Source organism: Mauremys reevesii, linkage group 12 (genome assembly GCF_016161935.1).
Source record: "Mauremys reevesii isolate NIE-2019 linkage group 12, ASM1616193v1, whole genome shotgun sequence".
NCBI lineage: Eukaryota > Metazoa > Chordata > Testudines > Geoemydidae > Mauremys > Mauremys reevesii.
Window position 1 is genome coordinate 50,622,848 of NC_052634.1, and position 19,780 is coordinate 50,642,627.

The 19,780-nt window shown below is 53.4% G+C and overlaps 5 non-coding genes across 5 annotated transcripts; 3 read left to right on the forward strand and 2 right to left on the reverse strand.

The window, feature by feature from the left end:
• Positions 1-2,588: 2,588 nt before the first annotated feature.
• On the forward strand, positions 2,589-2,661 carry TRNAF-GAA. The gene has a single exon. It is a non-coding gene; the product is annotated as a tRNA-Phe (tRNA).
• Positions 2,662-7,086: 4,425 nt separating this feature from the next.
• TRNAS-AGA lies at positions 7,087-7,168 on the reverse strand. The gene has a single exon. It is a non-coding gene; the product is annotated as a tRNA-Ser (tRNA).
• A 6,766-nt stretch (positions 7,169-13,934) lies between these two features.
• TRNAA-UGC lies at positions 13,935-14,006 on the forward strand. The gene has a single exon. It is a non-coding gene; the product is annotated as a tRNA-Ala (tRNA).
• A 1,193-nt stretch (positions 14,007-15,199) lies between these two features.
• Positions 15,200-15,272, forward strand: TRNAK-UUU. Its single transcript has one exon. It is a non-coding gene; the product is annotated as a tRNA-Lys (tRNA).
• A 3,151-nt stretch (positions 15,273-18,423) lies between these two features.
• On the reverse strand, positions 18,424-18,495 carry TRNAG-UCC. Its single transcript has one exon. It is a non-coding gene; the product is annotated as a tRNA-Gly (tRNA).
• Positions 18,496-19,780: the final 1,285 nt, after the last annotated feature.

Sequence of the window (19,780 nt, forward strand, 5' to 3'; positions counted from 1 at the left end):
AGACCTTCTCGAAGGTCTTCGCGTTCCGCTTGTTGGAGCGCAGCTCCGAGAGCACAGACTCCTCGCCCCACACAGCGATCAGATCCTGGACTTCCCGGTCAGTCCATGCTGGGGACCTCTTTCTATTCTGGGATTGCCCGGACTCCTCTGTTGGAGAGCTCTGCATCGTTGCAGGTGCTGCGGAGCTCGCCCCGATGTGCAACCAGAACGTCAGATTCAAACCGCCCAGACAGGAAAATGAATTCAAATTTTCGCGGGTCATTTCCTGTGTGGCTGGCCAGAGAATCCAAGCTCGGACTGCTGTCCAGAGCGTCAACAGAGTGGTGCACTGTGGGATAGCTCCCGGAGCTGCTAAGTTCGATTAGCATCCACACCAAGCCTAATTCGAGCTAGCCATGTCGAATTTAGCGTTACTCCACCTGCCGGGGTGGAGTACCAAATTCGAACTAAAGAGCCCTCTAGTTCGAATTAAATGGCTTCCTGGTGTGGACGGTTGAGCGGTTAGTTCGAATTAACGGTGATAAATTCGAATTAAAGTCCTAGTGTAGACCAGGCCTTAGATACGTGGGTGAAGGGAAAAGGCATTACAAGCTTTGAAGGAATGTGTGATTTGTGCCAAGGGCAGGCATGGTTGCAGTGCACCCTTCCTTGCCAACACCTCAAACACATGCCTGAATTAAAAACCTTCTCCAAAGAGGCAGAACAATCTGCATCAGAGCATTTATAAGGGTACACAAAGGAATTGGGAAATGTAATAGACACTAAACAAGCTAAATTGTGTGAACAAAACCTGACCGCTGTAGCTTTGCTGTTAAACTGGGGGTCTTTGGCAACGTCATCAAGACCAAGGAGCTAATACTAGTGGTAAACCCTTTAAAGATGTGGGACATACCTGATTTGTGGGGAAAAACTTTTGTACATGCTAGGGATGGTGACAAGACAGTCCCACAAGCATTGTTTCTTTTCAACTCATACCTGTAAACAGGCTGGAAGCTTGGCACAGCAGCAAAAGCATAACAGGCCTACGCTGCTGTGTGGGAGGGGAAACCGAGGCACATTGGTGGCTAAATGCCAAGACACCTACACGTTAACAGATATTGCTGTCTGCACTCTGTTAGCAATGCTACACCCTGACCTGTTTTCAGGCAGCCGGGGACCAGGAACCCCGTACCTTGCTAGACCACCCATGTAGGACATCATACAGTTTAAAGGTACTGAAAGGGGGTGTGACCAGAGACAAGCAGGGAATTTAGGCATCCTGCCTCCGCCATGGACAGTGTCCAAGCCTCTGGCAGTAAGTTCAGGAGGAGGGTGTGATGTTGCACCCCCCTCCCCCTCAGGCCCACCCTTCGGCATTCCTGGGGAAAGACCAACGTGGCCAACATGACTTTGGGCCAGTAGGTCAACCAAGAGGGCTGTCTCCTAGGCCTGGGGCCCTGAAGAGCAGTAAAAAGAAGGATGGAAATTCCCTCTCAGGATTGCACATTCCTCACATTCACTCAGAAGCCAAATACCCCATTTAATGGCCTTACAGAAACGTCTGCATCCCCTGGCAGCGAGGCACCTGGGCAGGTTGCTGACAGAGCAGAGCACCACCTTTCTGCCAGCCATCGTTAGAGAAGAACCCCACCCTAGAGTCACCCCTCCCTCCTTCAGCACCTCCACGGCTGTGGCTCTGAGTGGCAGTAGGATGATTAGGGGGTGAATCCGGGGCTGGAAGGGGGGTAAGGTCGGCCTGTAAGGAGTAACCAGGTGGGGCAGACCCAGGGGGAGGCTGTGGGCTGCTGGTCGGTTGTTGGGATCCGAGCTCTAGATCAAAGCTGCACAGTGACCTGACACCCAGGGTTATAAGGCCGACATAGTGACCCCCTTACTGGCCTCGGTGACCCCCAAACCCTTGTTACTAAGGGCATTGAGGAGTCTCTGTCCATTAATAACTTCTGGGAGCTCCCAGCAGGCTGCGGGCGTCAGCCGCCTCCTGCCACACAGGTTAGACTCTTGGCGCTGTGCCAGCCGCCCCCTCGCTTGCAGGCCCAGTGTAAGAAGCAGGAGGCCTGGTGCTGGCAGAAGAGGGTTTTGATTAATCGACCTCTGTGTGATGGGCACAGGACACTTCCACTCAGTAGCACAGCTGGGGGGGAGCAAGGGGAGCAGCTAAGGGCGTCGGGTTCCTCCAGTGGGGGTGTGGAGCAGCCGTTCGTTTTCCTGTTCGCACTCCTCTGCGGTGTGAAAATCGGGGAGGGGAGGCAGAAGCCCCACTTCCCTCCCGAAATGACGCCCAGTGGGGGAAGCCAGGACAACAGGGTGGGGCGGCAGGTGGTGGCCAGACTCTCACCGCCAGGGTCTAGTCTAGCTCAGGGTCCAGCTCAACTTCCTCCCCGCGCCACTGGCCCCCAGTCCTCTTCCACCACCAGGTCAACCCGGGCACTAGGGCAGGAACGGGGTGAGGCAGCAAGTCAAGCTGAGCAAGGCAGGCCAAAGCGAGTCTTGTCTTCATGGGCCGCTCACAATGACGTCCTTTTTGTGTGCAACTGCTGCAAAAATATCTCGGGCAGAGAAGCAACAGGCCAAAACACTGCTATAGAGTTGCCAAAGTAGCTCAGTTGGGAGAGCGTTAGACTGAAGATTTAAAGGTCCCTGGTTCAATCCCAGGCTTTGGCAGGTTCTTTCATCCCTCTTTGCACAGTGGCAGCTTGTTTTCTGGGAGCACAGTGGTCCCTGCACCCAAGGTGAGTCCCTGAGCTTGGGCTCTGCAGTAAGAAAAGATAATGTGGGCTTCCACCCCTAATTGGCTGGCCTGACATTTAACAATGAGGGACAGGAGCTGTCTCTCCTAAGTGAGTTATTGGTGGACCCAATATGGCAGGAAGAGAGTGCTAGAGGGGGTGCTGGGCAGTGACAGGCAGGTATAGAGGATGAAAACTCTTCTGTGCAGCTGAGGGAGGGCAGTACCAGGGAAGGGGCATGTGTGAAATTGGCCATGTGGAAGGGATTTGCGGGCCCAGGAGGAGGCACTTGATGTTCAGTGTCTTGGAGTAGCTGGGCTTGGACATGGTGGGTGTTCAGGAAATGCACATTAACAACTCTAGGGTAGCTTGACGGGCAGAGGGTGATTGGAGGAAGGGCCCATCTCTGGTCCTCCAGGCCACTGAAGAATGATGGGGTTGGAGTCTTGTTCTTCACATTCGCAGTGTGAGTACAGAAGGTGGTGGAGCTCCGACCAGGGAGGACATTACTGGTGGGCTTTGTGCTCCATGGCACCGGTTACGGCTATATTAGTGTGTATGGTCCCCAATTAAGACATGAAAGGAAAGTTCTATGAAGGAACTGGCTCCCTTCTTCTAGACCGCATGGTGTTTGGTGTCGGGGGGGGGGGGGGATTTCAATTGTTGCACCGGCCTGAGGACTGCTGGTCCTGTTTTCCCAACCATCAGAGAAAACTCTTCTATGATGAGCACTACCTGGCTCAGGTCTGTAGCGAGGTCGGCTTAGAGAACGTGTTTCTGCACAGTGAACCAGTAGAGGGCAGGCAGTAGCCTCCTATTCCTCTGACCCGAGCTCACACCAGCCGCAGAGGGGATACACCTTTCTGCGGGGACAGGCCAGGAGTCTCATTGACCGGATTTCCGTGAAGGAGAGCACGTCGACAGCCCAGTGCAGGGTGGTGCCAATGGACTGTTCGGATCACGCAGCTCTCACCGTGTGCTCAATGTGGGCAATTCCCTGACCCAGGGCAGAGGACATTGGAAGCTGAACATCCAGAGCTTGCAAGATAAAGGAGCAGGGGGGCGAGGCCTGGAGGTGTTGGCAGAACGGGAAAGCATCAGAGGGTTCTGTGATTAACAGGGGGATTGGTGGGAGTCGGTGAGGGAGGAGTTGGCTGCTTTGTTCCGGCGGCTGGGGAAACCCCACAACATTAAAGAAACCAACAGTGCAAAGTCCTGCAGTGTCACCTGTGGGATTTCCACAAGACCATCCAGGCAGGGGAGCCAGTCAGCGTGTGACTGTACGATCAAGTGACAGCTGCCTGAGTTCCAGGAGATGAGGCTGCAGTTGGCTGATATGAGCGGGAGCATCGAGTGAAGGGAGGAGCAGACTCCCCTGACATTTTTGCAGCCTGCAGGGAATGGAGACAAAGCAGGGGGATGCAGGGACTCAGGGCAGGACCGACGGATCTGGTAGTGCAGGACCACAGTCACTGGAGGAGGAGAGAGAGTCCTGCGAGAGGAAGCTGCTGGTGGGAAGCAATAATTGCAGAGTGCAAACCAGCCAAGAGTCACAGAGGTCTAGAAAATGACATAGCAGCAGGTCCCATAGTGTAATAAGCAGCACTCAGGACTTTGAATCCTGGAATCTGAGTTTAAATCTCAGTGGGACCTTCTGGAGATATGTTAGTTTGCTGCAAAGCCTTGGAGCTCAATTTGCTTGGCTACCCTCTGTCAAGGTGAACTAGAGTGAGTTTTTTCCCCTCCTGCTGGGTGACTGATGGCCACTGGAGATAGGTCTTTGGTCTGGCTGGTTCAATGGGCTGGCGGCTATAGGTTGGGGTCCTGGAACTTAACAGTCTGGCTAGAGATTCCTGTGGATTGATCATATGGTTGTTTCTCGCTGCTTCACCTGATGCCCACAACTTTGGTCCCTGCAGCTGTCACACTCTTCCTCTTGTTCTGGCATTTAAAGGAAGGAGGGCCAGGGCCAGGCTTCACAGTCAGGGCTAGGCAGGAGGGAGGCAGAGTCCCAGGCGGGAGCCCAACACACCTCTCCTCTTCTGGGCACCTGGGGTGTTGTTTCCCCCTGTTCAGGCACCCCTGGGGCCCTGCACTTCACACAGCTCTCCCTGATTTCAGCTGTTAGAGAGGGAGCCTCACTGCTAGCGCAGACTGGGCAGTTTCTTGCATGAGAGACACTGTCCCAAAGCAGGACTAATGCTTAGAGCTGGTTATCAGTGATTTCAGATCTGTTGGTCTGCAGCAAGACTCTCCATTGAGTCTTAACCAGCTCTGTTATTACACAGGGAAGAACAAAAGGGTCAAATGGTGCCTGGAAGCTTTAAGAAGAATCCACCCCACCGAGTACCAACACTTGTCGCTACCTGCTCTCAGCCCCACTGAGAATGTTTTGGGGTCACCCGTCGCCTGTATCAACCTAGGGCTCTCAGAGAATCCTAATTAACAGGTGCTCCAGGGGCGCAATTGGTTTGCGCACAGTACTTATAGGGCAGTGCTGAGAGGAGCTATGCTGAGGTTGTGAGTTCAAGCCTCACCTGGAGCCCTGGTTTTCATTAACCAAGTGGCTTCACCCCCTCATTTGGCCTGTGGAATGTAGAATTCCAGCCCTGGGGACCCTCAGGAGAGGGCTAATAAAAAATGCCCGCTTCACTTATTACCTCCTCTCCAGGTCAGAATCTACCATCCTTTCTCCCCCCCAGCCCCTGTGCCAGGATCCCTCAAGCAGAGCCTGGAGTCCTGTCCCTGGCATCTGTACTATTGACAAAGACTAAGTGACAGGGACAAAACACTCAAATCCCGCCTGGTGCGGGGAGCCAGGTTTGCTCTTCAAATTCTGTCGTTGGTACATTTCCAGGCCTGGGAATGTCCCACAACAGCATTCAATGGGAAGCTGCCTGCAGAACAGTTACACTGCACAGAGCTCCTGTGGAGGAGGGGTGGGAATTAGTAACATTTTGAGGATCGTTTGGGAAATGAGCCTTTGCTGACAAGGTTTGTCTCTGTTCATATTTCACCTTCAGGTGTTATGTTGAGGGATCTTTAGTATATTTTTGTGAGGTTAATAACTATCTCCTCAACTTTATTTACTCAACTTAAAAATTGGTCACTTGATTTTTGCATCTCCCTGTGAAAATACAACTGACGTGTGGCTTTCTACAGGGGGTCATGATGTTATAGTTGGGGAAATCAGTCTCTGTACTTCTGGGGGGGGTGTGTTGCTTTTTTACAGCTGCCTCAGGGCCAGGCACACTGGGCTGTTAGCTGCACCCACTGTCCTTGCCAGGGGCCCCTGCTGAACCCTGGGCGGCTGCACTGCAGTGCTGGGGTGACTCTGCAGGTGGAGAAGCTGCTGTGGAGCAATGTAGAGCAGGTGCAGGAAGGAGACGGGGTCACTATTCACATTCTGAACTGCACAGTTTTCCAAATTTGGGACTAGATTCATAGACTTAAGGTCAGAAGGGACCATTATGATCATCTAGTCTGACCTCCTGCACAATGCAGGCCACAGAATCTCACTCACCCACTCCTGTAACAAACCCCTAACCTATGTCTGAGTTATTGAAGTCCTCAAACTGTGGCTTAAAGACCTCAAGGTGCAGGGAATCCTCCAGCAAGTGACCCGAGCCCCATGCCGCAGAGGAAGTCGAATGTCCGAGAACAATTCTAGGGGAAGGTGAACGCAGAGCAATGACACTGGAGATGCCCAGACCTCCAATAGGGGCAATGTGGAAATTAATAATGGGAAGATCATTTGTGAAATTAGTCGTCACTGACAAGATTTGTCTCTGTTCCTATTTCACGCTATGGTGTTAGTTAGAGGAATCAGTACAGATTTTTTTACTATATTGATTAAACACTTAATTTTATTTAATCAAGCCAAAAACTTAATGTCACTTATTTTTTCTCTGTCCTAGCAAGAATGAATTGAATTTTGTGACTTTCTGGAAAGTGCAGTGAGATTAAATGTGGGAAATTCAGTCTCTGTGTTTGTGAGCTGATGGTTTCCTCTCACAGGTCAGTGCCTGCATTGAAATACCCAGAGGGATCTAAGGGCTGGTGTACGCTGGGCACTGAACTGGCAAAGCGATGTCTCCCAAGGTGTGAACCCCCCCACAAACCCATATAGTTAAGGTGACCTAACCCTGGGTTAGATAGTGCTAAAGAAAAGGAAGAACTGTTCTGCCCATGCAGCTATTACAGGGATGGGAAAATCCCTCCAGTCACTGTCTACTCCAAAGTGCTATAGCAGTGCCACAGCAGAGTTTTAAGTGTAGACAGAGTGAAACTAGATTTATCTCCAGTTCGCACTGTGGATGCTCAGGCACTAAGACTACAATAATAACAACAACAGCACTTGCGTAGTTGGCAGGATTCAAACCTGCGCAGGGAGACCCCAATGGATTTCTAGTCCATCGCCTTAACCACTCAGCCACAACTACTTGACATGGATCCATTACACTGCATGATGATTTTGTTCTCACTGAATTGTCACTTCAAATTGTTTGCTCAGACCAGCTTCCCCAGCACACTCACGGCTGCGCATCAGTGTAAGTGTGTTCTGGGCTCAACAGCGAGAATTCCTGCCCATTTCCCTTCCGGCTGGAGCAGCATGAGAGTGTGTTTGTGTGAACGACGTTGCTGTAGATTGTTGTTCATTCCCCACTCTGACAATTCAGACAGTCCCTTTCCTAGTCAAATCTCCAGCACATCGTTCCAATAGCAGGGGGCAGGATTTCTCTGGGGCACTGAAATTTTTCAGAGGGCTGGCGCGTGAACTCAGCCTTGCATTCCACCTTGATGTTTCATGGACTAACAACAGCAGCAGAAAGAAAGAGCCGAGCCAATATCTCCCTGGCAGGGATGCAGGTGCCATGACCCCTCTGTCTGACTGTCGCCATTGCAGGAGAAAAAGGTTCACTGGCATCGAATGCCCTGTCTCAGACCAGAGACACAGGGAGGTTTTGATGTTTATGGATCTGTGCAAAGGAAATTTTGTCTCTGTGTGAAACTGAGGTCAGAAATGAAACGTCCACATGCTGGCCCAATGCTCTAGGGTATGTGGGTGAAGGACTCGGGCTGAGAAATGATTTAACAGGGGTTTGTTTCAATTTATTGCCCCGATTAAAATCTATGGCTAAAAGGCAGCCACTGTTTTTAGTACTTGTACCTGTGTAGGGACACCCCAGTGGGTGTCAAGTCCATTGCCTTCACCAGGGGCAGTCGATTATTTTAGCAAAGTACATATTTCTTGGTCAAGGCCTAGGCTCCAGAGAAAACAATGCACGGCTGATAAGAAGAAGTACATCAAAAGATTTTGCAGGCACCGTGGGCATAACTATGATGTGTCGTGTTTCAATATATGGCACCACCTCCTTTCCCTTAGCCTTGTAGTTGACCAAGGGCAAAGCTGAACATCTCCTCAGATACCAGGGAGCGTTTATGTCCATTCCTGCGAGCTACACAGGGGTTTGATGTTGCTGCTTTCAACCCTCTGGCTCTGCCGGGATAAGGAACAATTCAGGCTGTCACTGAACTGAAGGAGGAAGATCAGTTTTTGACAGGCAGAGGGACACCTCCTCTTAAAGGTGTTTGTCTGGCTGGCAGCCCTGGTTCCCAGGTCTCGCCCGTGGGGCTCCAGCAGTTTTGGGACCGGGTCACTCCCTTGGCCCCACCTGCTGCCCCCCAGGTGCTCCCCCCCAGGGGCCCCAGCAGTGCAGCGGAGCTGAGCAGCATCTGCCTGCTCACTCCAGAGGCTGCCGGCCCCTCCCAGAGTCTGCACACCTTCCTTCCCCACCCTCCAGCCCCCAAACTCCCTCCCAGAGCCTGCACCCCCACCCCTCCTCCTGTTCCCCCCGCCCCTGCCCCAGCCCAGAGCCTGCACCCGGCACCCAAACTCCCAGAGCCATAACAAGGAATTTTTGTGCCCGAGGCAAGGGCCGGCTCCAGGCTCTTTGGCCGCAGGTCCCTGAGTCCCTGTCGGAGGGAAGGACCTGCCGCTGAATTGCCGTTGAAGAAGCAGCAGCGGTAGAGCTGCCGCCGAAGCGCCGCTGATCGGGGTAGAGCTGCGCCCCTCCACTTTCCGCGCCCGAGGCAAGTGCCTCACTCGCCTCGCCCTTGTTACAGCGCTGTAAACTCCATCCCAGAGCCTGCACCCCAGAACCCCTCCCCCCCCCCAACGCCCACCCAGAGACCAGCCTCTCACCCCTTCTGCACCCAAACTCCCCCCAGAGCCTGCACCCCTCCTGCACCCCAATCCCCAGCCCAGGGCCTGCACCCCAGACCTCCTCCCCCCACCCAAACTCCCTTCCAGAGACCAGCCTCTCACCCCTTCTGCACCCAAACTCCCCCCAGAGCCTGCACCCCTCCTGCAACCCAGTCCCCAACCCAGGGCCTGCACCCTAGACCTCCTCCCCCCTCCCAAACTCCCTCCCAGAGCCTTAGGCAGCTGAGAGGCAGAGTTTTGGGGGGCGGGTTCTGGGCAGTATGAGTGACATTATTGGCCACTGGGAGGACTGGAGGATTGGCACCGGCCCTAAGGTAAATGGAGGTTGAGACCCTGCTTTAAGGGATTGGAGCAATGCTGGAGAGACTGACGGGCAGGGAGCTGGGGAGCCGTGTGTGCCCCAAGGAGAGTTGTTGTTGTGCTCTGGTGACACAGAGTGGGGTGGGGATTTTGTAAGCTGTGGTGTTTGTATAGAGAGAAAGTTTACTAACCCCCAGGGTAAAAACTGGTCCTGCTCTGGGCTATGCATGAAACTCCTTGTTGTGAGTATAGATCAGCGGCTGAATGTTTCCCTGCATGATAATGGGTTCCTAATGCCCTCCCTGGTCCGAGCTCCAGCACCTTCTGTACTCGTACCGTGAATGTGAAGAACAAGACTCCAACCCCATCGTTCTTCAATGGCCGAGGACCAGAGAGATGGGCCCTTCCACCAATCACCCTCTGCCCATCATCCTATCCCAGTCCTGACCTCCAGATTCACAGCTCTGCTGGTGCCCCTCACTCCCGACCCGCAGCCCTCTGGGCTTCCCCCAGCTCTGCTGGTGCCCCTGACTCCCGACCTTCAGCCCCCTGGGCTTCCCAGCTCTGCTGGTGCCCGTCCTCCCGACCCACAGGCCCTGCCATCCCAGTCCCGACCTCCCGACTCAAAGCTCTGCTGGTGCCCCTCACTCCTGACCTGCAGCCCCCTGGGGTCCCCCCAGATCTAGCGGTGCCCCTCACAGCCAACACGAACCCCCATGCGCTCCATGCTGACCTCGACAGTCACTGTTCTGATGGTGCCCCTCACTCCTGACCGGCAGCCCCTGATATCCCAATCCTGACCTCCAGACTCACAGCTCTGCTGGTGCCCCTCACTCCCGACCCGCAGCCCCCTGGGCTTCCCCTAGATCTATCGGTGCCCCTCACTGCCAAACTGCAGCCCCCTGGGCTCCCGCTGAGCTCTGCAGTCACTGAGCTGCTGGTGCCCCTCACTCCTGACCTGCAGCCCCTGTTATCCCAGTCTGGCTAATTATCTAGTGGAACAAGCTCCGCAAGGGACGTGGTTAATTCCCCATCACTGCCGTGTGTAAATCAAGACCGCAGCTCTTGCTGCAAGACACCTGGTGTGGGGGTGTCCCTGTTCCCCCTTCAGAACCTCTGGCACATGGTGCTTCCCTCCTCCCAGTTCAAGATCCCCATCATGTGGGTGCTCCCATCCAGGATCTCTGGGGTGTGTCTCTGTCCCCCACGCCATGAACTAGCTCCAGTGTGTGGTTTCCCCTGCCTGCCCCCATCCGGGATCTGTGGGTGTCTCTGTTCCCCTTTTCAAGATCTGTGTTGCTTGGGTGCGTCCCTTCCCCCAAGTCAGAATCCCCAGCGTGTGGGTGCTCCCATTGGGCTGACCTGGCTCCCCTCTCTCTAGGAGGACTGGGGACCCCAAACTTCCCAAAAACCATCATAGCGAGGCCAACCTGAGCACAGACACCTGCTCAGCACCCCGGGGTGCAGCCCTGAACTCCGGCAATCAGCTACGCTCAGCTGCCCACCCAACAAGCGTTACATGCAGGAGCCTTCGTGCCCCGCGTGTTCAGCTCCCTCCCAGCGCCAGCTTTAAACTCCGCTGCTCAGTTCTAAGCGTTGGCCACACGGGGGCAGCCTGGAGCTCAGCCAACGCCTCCCGTTGCTGGTTGAGTTTCCCGCTCCTCGTGGCAGGTTCACACCCCGCAGGCAGATCTCTGAACTGGAGCCGAACCGTTCCCCAAATCCAGCGCTTTAGCAGCAGCTTTGCTAGGAAAGCGCTGACGTCCCCAAGTAAAGTAAGAGCCAGAGCGCTGTGTCCAGGATATTCTATCGGGCCCCTCACCGTGGTGTCTGTCAGGCGCAAGGAGAAACCAGGGAAATGTTTTCATGGCGTTTAAGGGCAGAAGGGGCCATTAGCTCAGCTAGTCTGACCCCCGAATAACACAGAATTACACCATGACACGTATTGATCCCACAGACCTTAGATAGATCAAAGCGTTTCAGCCTCAGGAAGGAGGCTAAACTGGGTACCAGAGGCAGCGAACAAGGGGCCCCCAAGGCAATGGCAGGGAACTGACGAGGTGAAATATGCCCAGATGATCCCAGCAGGCGACCCACCCCCATGCCACAGATGTGGGAGTCCCTGTTCCTCCTGCCCTTAAGAATCTCTGGTGGTAAGTGGGTCCCCCCCATTCCCCAGATAAGAATCCTCCATGTGGTTTCCCTGGCTTCACCTCCAGATAAGAATATTGTGTGGAGGGAGTGGGAGGAAGGTTGTCTGGCAGATATGTAAAGGGGGACTGTGTCTCCCTTTCTGGCCCAGGCTCCTGGGAGGAAGTGATCTCCGTGTGTCTGGCTGTCTCCATTCCTCCCACCCATAAGAATCCCTGGTGTGTGGGTGCACCCTAGACCATTACGGATCTCTGGGGGTGGGTGTCTCTCTCCCCCTAGTCAGGATCTCTGGGACGTGCCTGTATAAAAGGAGACTTTGACTCAACCAGGCTGGGCTGCCAGCGTGGAACAGACCAGGTCCTTCTGTGGAGGGTTTGCGTTCCTCCAAGGACGTGATCTCAGTGTGTGTGGGTGTCCCTGTCCCTTCAACCCTTAACAATCCCTGGTGCGTGGGTGCGCTGGGCCCCATTACAATCCCCTCTGTCTTACCCCCCATGAGGGATCCATTTGATGTGGGTGTTCTCCACACTACCGGGGGTGTCTGGTTCCCCTGTCCCTCCTGGTTAATAGTGGAGTGTGTGGGTGTCCCCCCAGCCCGTTACGGATCCGTGTTGTGCGGATGCCCCCGTTCTTCTCATTAAGAATGGTGCAATGGAGCATAAGGGTGTGTCCCCCACCCCATGAACTAGCTCCCGTGTGTGGTTCCCCTACCCCCATCCAGGCTCTGTGGTGTGTGGGTGTCGCTGTTCCTCTTTTCAAGATCCTTGTTGCAGGGGGGCATCCCTCCCCCCAAGTCAGAATCCCCAGCATGTGGGTGCTCCCATCCCCCCAGCCAGGCTCTGCGTGGGGGGGTGTCTAAAAGGAGACCATGTCTCACCGAGGCTACGCTGCAGGGGTTACTCACAGGGACAACCCCACTACTGATCAGCATGGGAGTTTTGACCTGCTTCATTTCTGACCTGGGTCAGTTCACCCCTCCTTGGGCAACCTGGGGACCCCAAGCTTCCCTGGGATCACCATAGTGATGCTGAACTTAGTGTGGACACCTGATCGGCACAACCCCCTGCAGCCCAGAACTCCTGAGTTCAAGCGATCCGCCGGTCTCAGCCTCCCCAGGAGCTGGGATCACAGGTACCAGCCACAGGGCCCGGCTTGTTTCTCAGCCTGGCAGCTGGAGCTTTAAACTCTGCTTGTGAGCTCTGTGCCTTGGCCAGACGGGGACAGCCTGGAACTGGGAAATGCTCCTGCTTCCCCCGCCCCCCTCTCATGTCGAGCTGCAGGCGCCGCTGTCCTCCCAGGTAAGATCCCGGATGTTTCGGTGCCCCCATCCCCCGTCCAGGTGTCCGGGTACCTCTGCCCCCCATACAGAATCCTGGGTGTGTGGGTGTCCGTCCCTCTGCAGAGGATCCCGGAGTGTGGATGCCCTTGTCCCCCGCTACAAGATCCTGGGTGTGTGGGTGCCACTCTCCCTCCCAGTAGATCTCTGGTGGGTGGGTCCCCAGGGTGTGAGTGCTCCCATCCCCCGATACAGGCTGGGGGGGGTAAAACTGGCTCTCCCTGTCCTGCCCAGGCGGTGCTACAGCAGCTGTTCACAGGGGCAGCAACCCCACTGTCACCCTGCAACTGTAACCTGCTCCAGGGGTGACCTGCTTCCCCCTCCTTTGGGAGCCAGGGACCCCAAACTTCCCAGAGTCACCTGATCGATGCTGAGCTGAGCTGTCCCTTGTGCAAAGCAGGGGGCCAAATTCCATGGAAACAATGGATAAGCAGGGGGCCATGGGCACATCCAGCCCTGGCCATGAGATGTTCCCTCCCCTTTTCTTTATGCCCCTGTTGTTATTTCATGGATTGTCTGGGATGGGGGAAAACTGAGTTCACTCCAGGTGGAGGGGGGAAGAACCCTGAAAATCTTAGGCCCCAACTCCTGCTACGAGGATCACTGAGGTGCTGGGAATCTGCATGGGAAAGGGACGGTGTGAATTGTCAAGGTGGGGAATGAATATCAATCTACAACAAGAGCCACCTCATTAATCACTGACACAGGCTAATCCTGCTGCTGATAGAAGGGAAACTGGGAGTGATTCTTTGCTGTTCAGCCATGGAAACTGTGACCCAATTGCACCGCAGTGAATGTGCTGGGGAAAGCTGGACTTTACAGGCAGGTGGAAAGAGCAGACCCTAGAAACACCTGGAGCTCCCCACAGCACTTCTGCCACCGGGGTCAGGTGTTGAGCGACTCACAGCGCCCCTCCCCTCCCATTACATTCCAGGAGGGGGTGGCAGCACCCCCCACCCAATGCAGGGGAGAGGGCTGAGTGTATCTCTGCACCCTGAGTCCAGGGCACCCATTCTCTCTGCCCCACACATCGAATCTGGCCCTGCAGCAGAGTGACCCCTAAGAACCAGCAACTTCCAGGACAGCAGATTTGGCCTCAGAGCAGGGAATGTGTCCCTCATGCTGCTTTTAGGCCACTAGGTGCTCTGGAAACAGGAGGGCTCTAAGTGTAACCTATAGCACAAATGGCCCATCTGGGGATGTAGCTTAGTTGTAGAGCACATGCTTTGCATGTATGAGGTCCTGGGTTCAATCCCCAGCATCTCCAGGTTCTTTTCACCCTGCTGCTTTGCTCCTGCCCTGCAGGAGTTTCAATCCTGCTCAGTGAGGGGCTAGTGCCAATTGCATGGAAGGTCTGGGGGGGGGTTCTGCTCCTAAGTCTCCTCTGCACATTTAAGATTCCTACCTGCTGTGCTGCTTGGGACAAGGGTAGATGAGAAGGGAGAATCCTCCAGCACTGGAGGGAAAGGTCCCATCTGCACAGACTGAGAGGCAAAGGCTAGACTTATTTCTAGTCTGGGCCCAATCTTTTCACCTGGTATAGCCCTTGTTCCAGCTCAGGTGGTAGCTAGGGGATGTCTCATGACTGCAGCATGTTTGTTCAGTTCCACCCTCTTATAGAGCTTTGGTACAAGGCAGGAATCTTTTGTCTCTCTCCTGGGGAAAAGCCCCAGGTTTAAGATGGATTCCTGTACCAGGTGACATGGTCACATGTCCTGTGAGACCCCCAAGCCTTCATTCTTCCTGGCCTGACTCACAGATGGTGCAGGACAGAGCCATCTCCAGTCAATTGTCCTGGTTAATGGGAGCCATCAAGAGTCCAAACCACTGTTAATGGCCCACACTTTGCATCATTACAACAAGACCTCAGAGTTATAGTTCATATTTCTAATTTCAGATCCAAGAATGATTGGTTCATACAATAGGATGAACACACACAGTAGATTATAAGCTTTGTAATGATACCTCACAAGAGACCTTTTGCATGAAGCATAGTCCAGTCACTTTATATTCACACTCATTAGCATATTTTCATAAAATCCTATGGAGTGCAACATCACAGCAGGGAAAGGGTTTTACTGCGGCACCTGGGAGCAGTTGAGTTGCATGTTCAGGCTGTGGTATGAGTTCCTTCACGTTTCTCGTAAGCACACAGGGACCTTCGCGGGTGCTCTCGATACAGGAATGGCCCAGATATGATAAAGTGATGGGAATTGCATTTTCCTTTTTTATTTCTGTATTTCCAATGACATTTCTGTTTGTGATTTCGTTTTGCTTTGTATAACTGTGTTTTCTCCTGGATTTGATATTTAACTAAAAAAAGAATAAGGCCTCAAGGCACCACATGAAGGAGCAGGCTGGGGCTAGGACAGCTAAGAGAGCAAGAGTAGCAGGTTTCCTGGCCTCATTTTTCTTGACTAGTTTCTCTTCTACACAAAATTTGCCTTTTTTAAAATGTGAGCCTGGCTAGCTCAGTTGGTAGAGCATTAGACTTTTAATCTGAGGGTCCAGGGTTCAAGTCCCTGATTAGACAAAGAAACACTTTCCTCCTGTGACTTCCCCAAAGAATTTCAGAAGGACTCTTCTTGACTTTAGTTTTTCCTTTTCAGGACATGGCCTTTCCCAGGAAGGGCCCTTTACTGCCTGGGACTGAAGGTGCTACTGCCTCACCTATCCACTGGCCTCACAGTCTGGAGGAAGAAAGGCCTCTGGGCCTGCAGTAAAGTGCTGTGTGCTGACTTTTTGAGCAAATGCAGGGCTGGCCAGACAGGCATGTTCCCACTGAGTCCTCCCTGCCAGAAAAAATTGTCCCCACAGACAGGGGCGGCTCCAAGCCCCAGCACACCAAGCACATGCTTCGGACAGCAAGCCGCAGGGGGTGCTCTGCCGGTCGCTGCGAGGGTGGCAGGCAGGCTGCCTTCGGCAGCGTGCCTGCGAAGGGTCGGCTGGTCCTGCGACTTCGGCAGACCTCCCGCAGGCAAGCCGCCAAAGGCAACCTGCCTGCCGTGCTTGGGGCGGCAAAATGCCTAGAGCCGCCCCTGCCCACAGAGTCCTCCCTGCTGGAAGTCTACAGTAATCAACAGGTGCTCTGCTGGTCCCATGGTGTAAGGGCAGCACTCAGGACTTTGAATCCTGCAATCTGAGGTGAAGTCTCAGTAAATCTGAGAACAATTCCTGTGCCACAAACCCTGCTGGGTCTTCCAAGGCTCTGTCTTGCTTTCTCAAAGGCCATGAAAGCCACTACAAAAGGGTTTTTTTCTCCTGCTGATAATAGCTCACCTTAACTGATCACTCTCGTTATAGTGTGTATGGCAACACCCAATTTTTCATGTTCTGTGTGTAATATATATATATATATATATATATATATATATATATATATATATATATCTTTCTGCTGTATTTTCCACTGCATGCATCCAATGAATTTGGTTTTAGCCCAGGAAAGCTTATGCTCAAATAAATTTGTTAGTTTCTAAGGTGCCACAAGTACTCCTTGTTCTTTTTGCAGATAAATTAATGGAGGTTAAGTCCATGAATGGCTATTAGCCAGGATGGGTAAGGAATGGTGTCCCTAGCCTTTGTTTGTCACAGGCTGAAGATGGATGGCAGGAGAGAGATGACTTGATCATTACCTGTTAGGTTCACTCTGTATGGGGCACCTGGCATTGGCCGCTGTTAGCAGATAGGATGCGGGGTTGGATGGACCTTTGGTCTGACCCAGTATGGCCGTTCTTATGTCCTTATGAAGGAAGGGGAAGAGCCCTGCAACAATGTTTCTGTAGTGTAGTGGTTATCACGTTTGCCTAATGCACAAAAGGTCTTTGGTTTAAAACCAGGCAGAAACATGCTGGCTTACTTTTTCCAGCTCCTCCTGGCCTGTCCCTGCTGTTGTAGGAGCAGCAGTGATTTCTATGCTCAGAAGGTCTGTTATACTTCCCCTGCTCCCACTTTTGTCTCCTCTCCCTCTCTGAATGCCTGTGAAGTGGCTTTTCCCCTCCCGCTCCCCCCTGGGATGCTGGTGGGATGAATGGGCTGGTTGAAGAGCAGAAGAGCTCTAAGGTAGACAAGGTGTCTGGGATGCTAATTAGGCAGCGATCACACACCCAGAGCATGGACACTGCCCAAGGTGGAGTGTGACCAACCAGATGCAGCCAAGTCATCTCTAGTCGCAGGCCATGAGGTGCAGGCCCTTAAAAGGGGAAGAGGCCCTGTGCTCAGGAGAGCACTCACAAGCTAGTACCTCCAGTGAATGCCTATTGCCCGGACCGCCTGGCCAGTGGTTCTCTGCGTTGTATTTCATTGTGCCTCAGGGAGACTTACCTTCGTCGCACCGTCCATAGCTGCGCTGTGGGACACTTACCTTGCAGAATCCTGACATCTCCAGTGCTGTGCCTGTCCTGGGAGCGTGAGTATGCGTGTGTGACACCCCCCCCCCCCCCCGCTTATTTTGAGATAAGCTGTCAGTATAATAAATGTGCTGCTTTCTGCCAATCTCGGGTGGGTCATTAGTCCTCCCTACGCTTACTAACTGGCCCAATTTTGGGTAACACCTGCGATAACCCCAACCCCTGCATGGCAGAAGGTGGTGAAATGAGCAGAGGAAAAGCCTTGGCATCAGCAGGGAAAGCTAGAGGATCTGGGCCAGGCACCTTTGAAGCCTTGTGGCTTGGTCTCCTCTGCCCTTGGAGGTTGGCCTATGGCGGCTGGCTCTTCCTGCTGGCCTCCTTTGTGTGAGTTGCCAAAGGAGGAAGTGAGGCAGGAATGGGCCAAAAGAGGAAAGTCGAGCTGAGGAAGGCAGGGCAGAAGCTAAGCGCCTCAGTGCGGCTAAGTGGGGTTAGTAGAGCGTCACCATTCATTCTGCAAAGCCTGGGGAGATGCAGTTGGCTGCTGGGAGGCAGAATCTTGTGCCTGCCTCTTGGCTTCCCAGAGATGGCTACTTGCAGCCCAGGAGAAGGATGGTTCTGGGTGAAAGGAAGACAAGCAAAGCTCTGGGAGGAAATTTGGGAGCAAGGTGCTGGCTCTGCGCTGGGGGAGGGGGTTGGGGTGCAGGAGGGGTGGCGCTTACCCCGGGCAGTGCAGCTCCCAAAGTGACTGGTACACACAACCCTGCGGCAGCAGCTCCTAGGTGGGCCATGCCAGGGGGTCTCTGTGTGCCGCTGCCTACAGGTGCCGCCCCCAGAGCTCCCATTGGCTGCAGTTCCTGGCCAATGGGGGCTGCGGAGTTGGTACTTGGGGCAGAGGCAGCACATGGAGACACTCCCCCCGCCCCAGGGGATGCTGGGACATGCCAGCCACTTCTGGGAGCGGCACGGAGGGACAGAGGCAGAGTGGGCAGGGAGCCACCACAGTGCTGCTGGCACATCTCTGCACACCCATGGGGGGAGGGGAGCAGAGGGCCTCCATGTGCTGCCTGGGGTAGGGGCAGTGCACAGAGCTGCCTCCCCTCCCGGGTCTATTACAGGAGTGGGTGGGTGGGGTCTTTTGGCCTGCAAGGTGCAGCAGGTCGGACTAGATGATCACACTGGTCCCTTCTGACCTTAAAGGCTCTGAGTCTAAAAGGGAGAGGGAAGTAAAGGAAATTTTTTAAAAAAATAAACCAAACATTGTAATGCCAGGATAACTCCAACAGCTCATTTTATAGTCCTGCCCCTTTCTTCCTCCATGAGAAAACATCACATCTTTGCATTGGCTGGGAATTGAATCCAGGTCAACTGCTTGGAAGGCAGCTATGCTCACCACTATACCACCAATGCATCTGGTGAAAGTATGGCTTATACTTGCCCAATGAGGCTAGAGCAGCATTGAGGAGATTTTCTGCCTGTTAAAATGTACTGGATTCTCATCACTAAAAAAAACACCTCCGTCTTCACTTGGGTTTGAACATTCAACCTTTCAATTAGCCACCAAAGTTGTTAATCACAGGGTAGGTCTACACTACGGGATTATTCCAATTTTACAGAAACCAGTTTTGGAAACAGATTGTATAAATTTGAGTGCATGCAGCCACACTAAGCACATTAATTCGGCAGTGTGCGTCCATGTACTGAGGAAAGTGTCAATTTCCGGAGCGTTGCACTGTGGGTAGCTATCCCATATCTATCCCGTAGTTCCCGCAGTCTCCCCCACCCATTGGAATTCTGGGTTGAGATCCCAATGCCTGATGGGGCAAAAACAGTGTCGCGGGTGATTCTGGGTAAATGTCGTCACTCAATCCTCCCTCCGTGAAAGCAACTGCAGACAATCATTTCGCGCCCTTTTCCCTGGATTGCCCGGGCAGACGCCATAGCATGGCAACCATGGAGCCCGTTCAGCCTTTTTTCACTGTCACCATATGTCTACTGGATGGTGCTGACAGACACAGTATTGCAGTGCTAAACAGCAGCATCCCCTTGCCTTTTGCAAGTTAGCAAAGATGGTTACTAGCCATACTGTACTGTCTGCTGCTTTGCAAGTTGACAATGACAGTTGCCAGCATAGGCGGCAGGTTTGTATAATTTTTGGTGGGGCCCAAAATGGTGCTTCCCCCCCCCCCCGCTCCCACCCTGTAAGCTGATATAAAATGAAGCTACAACGCGTCAGTGCCACAAGATTACAAGGGTCAATTAAAAGTGGAAAGTCAGAAGCAGCACTTGCCTACTTCAATATACAGTATTATATTTTGTTGCACCTGTTGTGATGAAGTGGGAATGTTCTTAATATTTTCTCTGAATACTATGTGGGTGCCTCAGTTTCCCCTGCAAGATGCCAACTGAAGGTGTTGGGGACAAAGAGATCAGGTGGCCTCCTTGTCCGGAAGAGAGACAGAGGCCAGAGGAGGGAGTGTCAGTTTGGAGCTGGCTGGGGAAATGGGGAGAGACTCAGAACTTGGTTCTGGGCTCCCCACCCCGCAAGATGGACCTGACAGAGGGGTTCTGTTTTCTGTACCAACAAGCTCTGTTTAAACTGTGTTCCCGTCATCTAATAAACCTTCTGTTTTACTGTCTGGCTGAGAGTCACATCTGACTGTGGAATTGGGGTGCAGGGACCTCTGGTTGCCCC